The sequence below is a fragment of the Blastomyces dermatitidis genome (assembly GCF_000003525.1).
Source record: "Blastomyces dermatitidis ER-3 genomic scaffold supercont1.12, whole genome shotgun sequence".
NCBI classification, from domain to species: domain Eukaryota; kingdom Fungi; phylum Ascomycota; class Eurotiomycetes; order Onygenales; family Ajellomycetaceae; genus Blastomyces; species Blastomyces dermatitidis.
This window is the reverse complement of record NW_025544785.1, coordinates 1706971-1718080: the sequence shown is the minus strand read 5'-3', so window position 1 is coordinate 1718080 and position 11110 is coordinate 1706971.

Sequence of the window (11110 nt, the reverse complement as noted above, 5' to 3'; positions counted from 1 at the left end):
TAATCTGATTTAGAATAGATAAAGCAGAGACTCTTTTTCTTAATCTCTCTATTATATACTCTGTTTACAGAAGTTTATAAAGCTCTTTCTTTCTACTTAATAGTTAGATATAAATCTCTCTATATCTTATTATCTTTTTCTAATAAATCTGTTCTCTGTTATTCTGACTCTTATAGAGTCAGTCAGTGATTCACTCTTCATAGATATATAACTCTCACAGTAATCTATAAGTAATGAATAAGAGTTATCAGTTTCTTCAGAGTTAAGAACTTAGAGTCTTACTTAATAAGCTTATTCTATATATCTTTATTCAGTTTCTTTATAAATATTATAATTCAGATCTTATTTTAGAGCTCTGTTTCTACAGATCTCAATTTATATTATAATTTTATAAAATACTGTGAATAGTCTTTATCAGATTTCTCATCTCTTTTTCTAATATTAATAATTATAGCTCAGATATTCTCTGTCTGACTTACAGAGTCTCTTAACTTATTCTTCAGATAAATCTTAAGAACAGATCAGTGAAATCTCTTATAATTATTCTTTAGATAATTTAGTCAGTTCTTAACTTTAGTATAGTAGAAATATATTATTATATAAATAACAGCTTCTTTATCTTTTATATTACATAGATGAGCTTATGAGTTAATTTCAAATACAAACTTGTAAAAGCTTTTATAGATTATGATTTAGTAGATAATCTTAAGTAATTACAGCTTAAGAAAGTTTCTTTTCAGTTTATAAGTATCTCTGAAAATTATATCTAGAGACTCAGTTTAAGAGTGTTTACAGATAGTAAGCATTTCTTATAGAAAAATAGCTTAATCTTATAAAAAATACTCAAGAATATTCTTTACTAAGATTAATTTATTTATTAGTTCAGAGAGTTTCTCTATTATAGATATAGAGAATAATATTCTGTAAGTAATTAAAAAGTTCTTTAAGACTTCTTTTATAGAGATTATTCATAATTCAGATAACTGTTTCTGAGTGTCTATAGTAGAGTTTATAGAGATTAAAGTATATAAGTTTTTAATTCTTTCAGTTATAATAAGTGATTACTGACTGATAGAGTTTGAAATGTAAGAATAAGTGCTTATAGATGATTATTCAGATATTTACAGCTTGATATAATATATACTATTAACTACTAGAAGTATTCACAGTAGAAAGATAAAATATAGAGATTAAATATATAATAGTATTTAAGCTGAGTTATAAATAGTATTCATGAACTTCAGTCTATATAGTTATATATAGTCAAGAGCTGCTAACTCTATTAATTACATAAGAGATAGAAATAGAGATAAAGAATTTCATGAGAAGCAGGATTTCTTACATAATAATAATATTAAATTATAAGTTTTTGATTATTTTTAATATACTATTTCTTGAAGAATAACATTGTTATGTTGTAATCTAACTACGCGAGTTACACTAAATAGGTTGAGGTGGCACGTGACTAGAGTAGGTGTAGTAATCATCAACACCTCTTCTTGCTACACCGTGATCTATAAGCTGTCACCCGGGGCCTCTCTCATTCTCAAATCTTTTAAAAATGTAATAATAATTAATTACATCAATCAGACCCTGATTTCCTCATTAGAAAAGGCGTCCGTACGGCAATAACCGTAAAAATCAAGAAATACATGCAAAATCCATTGATTCTTTTTTTTTTTTTTTATTGCTCTGTCTTGAAGGCACGTATTCTTTTGTTAAGTCAGATATTCCCCTGGATCTTAGATTAATCATGGGTTCAATCACTCAATAAATCATCTAGACACGCTTGTAACGACGCGTGAAGATGTCAATTGCACATTATTTTACAGCTTTTCATTGTGTAGAGAGCTTCATAATCTCTTAAAAAATAATGTTATTATGTTGTAATCTAACTACGCGAGTTACACTAAATAGATTAAGATGGCACGTGACTAGAGTAGATGTAGTAATCATCAACACTATTTTCACTGATATAACTAAGTTGATAATATCACTTATCTATTGAAAGCTGCTTCACAAGAACTGCAGATAATTAAGATAAAGATAAAATAATAAAGAAATCAGTATCTGAATTCTTAGAGTTAATTAATTATTCAATCTTCTTATAGCTAAAAGATCTTAAAGACTCTGTATTCAGATTGTAATCTGTTAAGATTATCTTTGATTTCAGAACAGTTATATAGATTACTACTTTATATATTAAATTATTTATTACATTATAAAATATCAGTAAGCTGTTGAATAGAATGTAAATATTATTATAAAATAAATTAATATAGAAGATATCACTGTTAATAAATAATAGAAACTTAAAATAGTTCTCAGTATTAACTTATATATTATAGTGAATATTACTCTGACACTTTATAAGCTTAGCAGAGATTAGATTTGTGAATAATCTCAGTACATAGTATATATAATTGAACTCTATCAATCTTTTACTCACTGAGATGAATATAGTACTGATACTATGAATCTTCAGAATAATCTTATTAATAACTTAAACTGTTAAATTATTGATTACTATAAGTTCTGAAAATTATGATCTATTACTTACTATGTGACATTTAGTATTACTATCTCATATAGTGAGAGAATTCTTATAAGATTTTATAAAATAGACTGATATATTAATAATCTCTGTGAGATTTATTATCTAAAAGATCTCTGAATTATCTATAATAAATAGTTAAGTTCTATTCTTACTATTATTCTTTTTCTTCTTTTCTTTAAATTTCTTTATTCTTGCAGTATTGTAAATTCTTCAATTATTCAGAGTACTGTCTGAATTAATCAATCAACAGTTATCAAAGTAAGATCTCTCATATTTAGAATATATAGATTAATTGCTTAATTCTTAATAATTTTAGAAGCTCTCTTAAGTACTATAATAATTATATTCAGTACAGTCTTCAGAGGCTTAATTCAATGTATTATTATTAGAATTAATAGATGTAATAATTATTATAGCTGTTATAGCTGTTATAGCTATTATAGTTATTATAGTGAAGTTAGCTGCAGAATCTGTATTCTGTAGATTCTTTTTATCTTTTAAAGAATTAAGCTGTGAAAAGATCTCTTTCATAAGAAGATTAATATTTAATATTACAGCTGTGAATTTGAAATTCTGTATCTTCTCTATTTTCTTCTGAATATAATCTCTTCAATTATTGAGTAGAACTGAATAGAAGATATTAAATATTAATGCATCTGAGAGAAAAGCATTCATTATCTTCAATTTTATAATAATGAACTGAAATTTATCAAAGAATGTATATAGATTAATAATCTGTATATTATTAAATAATATAAATTTCAGAACTGTCTCATAGCATAACTATATTCTTAAGATAGAGTATTTCTATTTAATTATATTTCAGAGAGTATAAGTAATTCAATTTTCATTATATTTAAAGAAATGTGATCTTACATCTACACTCAGAGAGTTTAAGATAAATATATAGAGTCACTGATTTCTGACATTTCAGAATAATATTTATTTATTATCTCTTTATAGAGAATTCTTAGTCTATTATTTCTCTATTATATATTAACACTGTATATCAATTAGTTTCAATTTTATAAAGATACTTTATATAATGTTATTATTATTATTATTATTATTCTTTTATTATACTTATATACAAGCAGAGCTTATAATGAGTTCTTACATAATATTAAATACAGATTAAGTGTTAATTATACAGAAGAAAATACAGGTGTTGAGATCACATCAAGATAACAAGAACATAGAATAATACAAAGAAGTAATAATTAAATACATGCAATAATAACTTCTCAGCTCAGAAACATAGAGTGATTTATTGAAGTGATTTATATATCTCTGTATTTATTAGAAATCTGAGATGCTTGAGTTCTGAATTTAATGTATTCTCTGCAGGTTTCAAACCCACACGTCTTGATTTCCCACACCAAGGCACTATCAGATGGCCGCATTAATCATTCAGTCACTGAGACACTTTATATAATGTAATTGAATGTATTAGATAGACTGTTTAATCTCACAGCATTCTTGACATCTTTCTTAAATTAAAAGATTATCTTATTAACACAGCTATTCAGTTTATAAAGATTGAATTTCAATCTTTCACTGAGATTAGAATTTTATATAACTGTACTAACTATTAAGATAATAATAGAATAATTATTAATATTCTGTGATTAATCTGTAGAGAATCTCTGTTAATAAAGTTTTTTCAGTTATAGTTTAAGTTCTAGAACTCTTTATCTTTTTTTCTTTATCTTAAATATTATCTTAAGATATTTTATCTGTTAATCTGATATTATCTTATCTGAATAATAGATATCTGAGTGTTTATTATTCTTATTATAAGAATTTGTATTAAGCTGTTAAGTAGATCAGAGAGTCAGTCTGACTATGTCAGAAGCTGTATTTAAATCAGCTTTAAATTAAGAGAGTATTTCAGAGTATTTATTAATAAAGCTTTTAAATGCTTCAGAAGAATGTTTACTGAGAGAGTTTAAGTATAAAGAATTATTATTATTTATAACTAACTCAGTGAAAAGAACATAAGATTATTATTATTATTATTATTATTATTATTATTATTATTCTTTCATTATACTCATATACAAGCGGAGCTTATAATGAGTTCTTGCATGATGTTAAATACAGATTAAGTGTTGATTATACAGAAGGAAATACAGGTGTTAAGATTATATTAAGATAACAAGAACATAGAAAAATACAAAGAAGTGATAATTAAATACATATAATAATAACTTCTCAGCTCAGAAATATAGAGCAATTCATTGAAGTGATTTATACATCTCTGTATTTATTAGAAACCTGAGATGCTTGAGTTCTGGATTTAATATATCTCTCTGCGGGTTTCAAACCCACGTGCCTTGATTTCTCATGCTAAGGCGCTACTGAGTGACCGCATTAACCATTCAGTCACTGAGGCAACATAAGATTATAAATGTATGTATAAGTGAGATTATATTGAATTTATTATCTTGATATTTATTTATTAAATTCTTGTCAATATTATTCTCTTTTTCTTACTTTTTTTCTTTACAAATGTAATATATTTTCTGCAAGTCTCTTTGTTTTTAAGTGAGTAGTAGTATTATTAATTAACAAGATCTCAAATACATTAATACTAATAGAATAAGATGATTTTAACACCTGAATAGACATATTAAATGAAGCAGTAGTTAAAATAATAATTATATTAATAAGAAATTCTGATTTAGTAGCAATTTTATGTAAAATGAGTCTCATAACCTATGAAAGATGTAAAGCTTGCTTAATTGAAAAGATTGCTAGCTTGTGAGAAGTTATATAATGAAAGAATTAGTAAGCCAGATCACGTGACCTGACAAGTAGTTATCATACCGGAAAAATGTAGGCTTATTATACGATCAGATTATAATTATTTTATTATATCAGTCACTGATATCATCACTGAATTATAAATCTTAATATAATAATGAATAAGCTGTGAAATCATCATAAACAAGTTATGAACAGGAAAAAATTATTATTATATTAACAATGTCACTGATTTCTATCTACATAATTACTAATTCTAAAAAACATCTCATTCACTGAAATCATTCTCTATTGAAAATCTGTTATATCTCTAATTTCTCTCAGATTCTCTGAATCATTTCTCTCTTATTATTATTATTTTCTGTCATATTCATATCAGTATTATTCATTTCTATGAACTTGTGAATTGATGTTGAAGTTTTTGAAGAGTCAGTGTCAATGATCATTTATCATTTGAGAGAGAGAGTTTCAGAAAGAGAATTAGAAGTAATATATTTATCTATCTATATTATTATTAACTTCTGTATAAATCTGAGAATCATTTTACTGATTCTAACTTACTTTTTCTCTGAGAATGTTAAGAGTTTCAGAGCTGCTCATAGTCAGAGAATCAATTAAAGTCACAATATCAGAGAAGAAAGAGAGGAAAAGATTAGCAGTAGTAGTAGAGACATTAGTATCAGTATCAGTATCAGCATCAGCAGTGAAGACAGAAAGAGAATTATCACTATTATCAGATTTATCATCACACTTCTATCAGTAATTGATGAATCTCTTGAATTACTTCAATATTTTATATATCTTGATAGTAATATTCAATGCATTCTGATTGATATTATTTATAACATTTGTGAGATTCATTATTACTTGTTTTTGAGCTTTAATATAGTAATTTACTATCATCAAAATCTCATGCTGCACTGCAAGCCTGCTTCTCTTAATTTTCAATTTAATCTTCTTAATGATGACTTTCTTCTTTTTGAGTTTAAGCTTTGTCTTTTCAATATTCAGTTTTATCTTTTCAATCTCAATTTTTGTCTTTTTAGCAGCACTGATTGTAGCATTTAGAGCTTTTAGAGTAATATTAATACTTTTCATGTATTGAGCTTCTGCTTTCTATCACTGAGTCTTGACTTTCTTAATTTGTTTTAAGAGATTCTTTACTGATTTCAATATAGTCTTCTTTATTATTGTCTTGAATTGATCTGATGAAGAATAATAAAATTTATAAGTTCAGATCAGACTATTAACTTATTCTTTTAATTCTTCAGAAGTAATTACATATTTCTTTTTCTTATAATTACAATTTATACAAGGCTTTGAGCTTCTCTTCACCTTGTTATAAGCAGTATTCAAATGATGAGAAAAAATATACTCAACACAGTACTCATATATTATCAGTTTACTAAACTGTTTTATCAGAATATTCAGACAGCTGTTTACTTTCTTTTCTTGAGTCTTTACAGCAGTGATATAAGTATGCTTGAGAATGTTACTTATTATTTTAATGCTGCTGCTGTTGTTATTGTTACTGTGATTAATACTGCTGCTATTATTGTTACTGTGATTGATACTGCTGCTGTTATTATTGTTGCTGTGATTAATACTGATGTAATGAATTGTCAATATTCTTGATATACTACATAGATAAAATATCTTGATTAGAACTTTTCTGATTAAAAGCTTTCTATTACAACTGACAGAATACTAATCAGACTGAGAAATGAAGAAGAACAGAGTGAACTAAGTAGACTGAGAATAATCTTTGTAATATATTATTGTTACAAGAAGAAGAAAGAAGAAAAGAAGAAAAAGAAAAATATAAGTCTTTATATATATTATTGATTCATCTTTACAGATTATTATACAATGAATGTAAATACTTTCATATTTCACTTCTGAGTGTAATCAGCATATCTGATGAATTTCATTCATATCTTAATACTTTCTATGCAGGCTATTACTGATTGAATTACAGCTATTTTGAATATAAAATCATTTCTATTAACTAGAAACAAGTGTTCAACGCACTGTTAGAAATATATCTAGACTGGTCGCTGAGATTATGAATTTCACATTTGATCTCATTTGGTCTGGTTTCATACATTTCTTGGCGTGAATCCCGCTGGGACTAATCATTAAAAAAACATGTAAAGTGACTATATATCAGATCTTAAAATGAGATCATGACTTAGAAAAAATAAGAAAGTGATCTCATTTGATCTCATTTAGTCTCATTCTCAGCATAAAGTTACTATTTTTAGACATTTTAAGGTTTTTTTTAGACTATTTTTAATTTTTTAAAAAGTAACACTTTTTGGTAATGCTCAAATGAGATTTAAAGTCATTTAAAGCAATAAAAATAATTTAAATTGAGAAGTGAAAATCATGATCTCATTTGAAAAATGTGATAAGAGTAGACAGTAAGTCTCACTGAGACAGTATGAGACTACTATCTAATGTTAAAACAGTGTAATGAGATCAGTTGAATTGATAATAGAATCATTAAATATTCTGATTCTGATCTCAGACACAGTCACATGATCAGTCTAAATATATCTACAGAATTCAAGATTTTCTGATACAGTGAAATCAGTGAATTCTCTGCAGTCATAACTATACAAATTATAAGATAGAGAATATAATAACTTTCTTCAGTGAATATCAAGACAGATATATTCTAATTATGTATATTAAAGTATATATTAACTAATTTATATATAAAACTCATAGAAAACTAAATATATTGAAATATAAATAGATTGTGTTGAAAATCTCTACATCACTGATCTGTCTTTCACTGAAAGTATCTCTGAAAATTTAATCTTTTTTCACATCTTCTTCTGTGCATCTTTCATCAGATGTCTCTTTTTTACTGTTGAGATATTTTGAATTGTCTCAGTAAAGTCATCTCTGATAATTTGCTGATATTCAGAAATATCACTTATCAGATCTCAGAATGTCAGAATATTTTATCATTATAGTATAGCTGTAGTGAAATTTTCATTTATATCAGTATTATTAAATATTTTAATCTGAGTTGTAAGATTGATATATATCTCTATTTTTCAGAATCAGTTTCTAGTTTCTAGTTTTTCAATCTGAAGTTTTCAATTCAATATCTTTAACTAATGAATATTCAACTTACATTTCATATATCATTATTCTCACTCAGAGAATTGATCAAAGTCAATGATTTCTCATACTCAGTAAAAAATCAGAAAGAACTTTTCAGCAGTAAATGAATTACAGAAGTATTTAAAGATGATTAATTCTTTATAACAGTTATATAATCTGATTATTATTAAACTTTCTCTGCTCTTTATCTTCTCTCATTGAATATGATTCTATATTAATAAATGATTAGCTAAGTTGATCAAAAAATTTTTAATATCTCACTGAAAAGTTGATATATTTATTAAAATCTAATACTACTTATCTTCATTTCTTTAAGAGTTCAGAACTTTCATATTTTAATCACATTCAGCATCATCATTCTGCTGAATAAAAAGATATATAATGTTTTATTCTTTGTTTTTATCACACTTGTAACTGTTCAATTCAAATTATCTTTATTAAAAGAAAGAAAATACATTTATTTTATCTTCAGACACAGATACTGCTCTATCAGCTGAATTTTCTTCTTATACATTTCTGTATTCAGATGCTGAGTTTAATAACATCTTTTTAATAAACTGCTTAATATTAGTGATAAGTTTGACTTCTTCTTATCTGACTGATATTTATCATTGCTGTCATTATATTCATTCTATGTTCAGATATATCAATATCAAATTTCTTTTAAAATCAGTGATTTGTCTCATTAAATCTATCAGATGAAAGAGTTCAAAGAGATTTAGTAAAGTAGAATTCATAATAATATTCATTTTCAGAATCTTGATAGAAGTCTGATAAATTTGTGATATAAATAGAAATATAGTGATTTGATTCTTAATATTAAATTAATATAGATTATCACTGATTGCAGCTCTTATTAATATATTTCTTTTCAGTAATTTAATCTCATCTCTTTATTTTATCAAGATCACTTATTCACTTTATTCATATCTTTTCAACTATATAACTTTTTTCTACAAATTATATCAGAAAGTAAAATGTTGTGTCTATTTAATTAAAATCTGAAATAATATCTATTATCTGTCTCTAGACAAGAATTCAGAAATAATTAATTGAAATTTCAACATCAGAGCTTCTCTTTTCTGAAAACTGTAAATAAAGATTTCACTAATAGTGATTCAGATAATGATACTCTCAGTGAAAAAGTATTACTATTCTTAGTAAGTTTATCACTTTTAATATCTCTATTATTATAAAAACTAACATTCTCTAAAGACAGAGTCATATAATGAGAATGCTGCTGATAATATTAAGTATATTAAGTGACTTTTAAAAGCAGCTACTAAGAAGAATATTTCTGAAAATGATGATTAAGAGAATTCTGATAAGTCAGTTACTGATAATATTAAAATATCAGCTGCTGATATAATTACTGTTATTATTACTGATTAATTTATTAATTCTGATTCAGTAATTAATATATCTTATAAATACAGTAACTTTGAAATGAATTCATTTATTCTGATAATAAGACTATGAGCTGAAGAGTCAGATATTTTCTGAAAAAACTACAAATCACTACTATAAATTCTGTATTTATTGAAGAATATATCATTAATAAGTCTACTCTCTGAAGATCTATCAACTCTGAAAAAGTAATACAGAGTATAATTTCTGATTTTATCAGTCAAGAAAACCTTAATTTCAATAGTATTATTAATATAAATATTAACTCTGAGTTCTGCTTAGAAAAATCTTATTAAATTCTTTATAAGATTACTCTACTTTTAAAATCTGATTCTCTTGATATCTACTCTTCTTAAATTCTCAACTTTTCAGTGACAAATGTATATAGAAATGACAGAAATTATCAATAATTTCACAGAGTTATAACAATCTCACAGTTAAGAGAGCTCAGTTAAATATTATTCTAATAACTTTGTATAATATTTATTAAATAAATCTATTTTTTCTTCTGATTTTATTCAGTATCAGTGTGAGAATCTTGAATACTTTTATAAATCAGAGTTGAATAATATATCTCATATTAAGAGAGTGTATTTTATCAGATATAATTATTAATATTCAGATATAAAATCTTATATAATAGTTCTAAAAGTTTAAGAAGCTGTTCACTATACTTTACAGACTGTATAAAGATTATCATTTTTAAATTCATTATTTAGTCTCTTTGAAATAGTCATAATAAAGAATGAGATGAAATATATCTTAATTATTCAAGTTCTTAATTAACTTAATATTTATATAAATATAGTATTTAAATCAGATTCTGATCTGTCAGTATATAAGAGTCAAGATCAGTATTTTCTTCATCAGATTATAAGAATTAGAACTGAAGTTATTAAGATATAATTATATTATAAATCTTCACTAATTCAGACTGAGTTGAAAATTACAGCATATAATTAAGATCTTTTAAAAAGTATATTTTACTCTGATATACAAGTTATTTCTCTGCTATATTAATTATTTATTAATGAATTTAATTTATATTAAAATATGTGCTAAAGCTTGATAAGTTTTTATATAATTTCTACACTAAGTGCTGTTAAGTATTTAAAGTAAAATAATATTTTTACTCTAATCTTTGATTCTTATAGTATCAATTTTTCTGACACTGTTACTGTATTATTATATGACTTATCTATATTAAATTATAAGAGAGTTATAATAAATATCAGTGAAGAA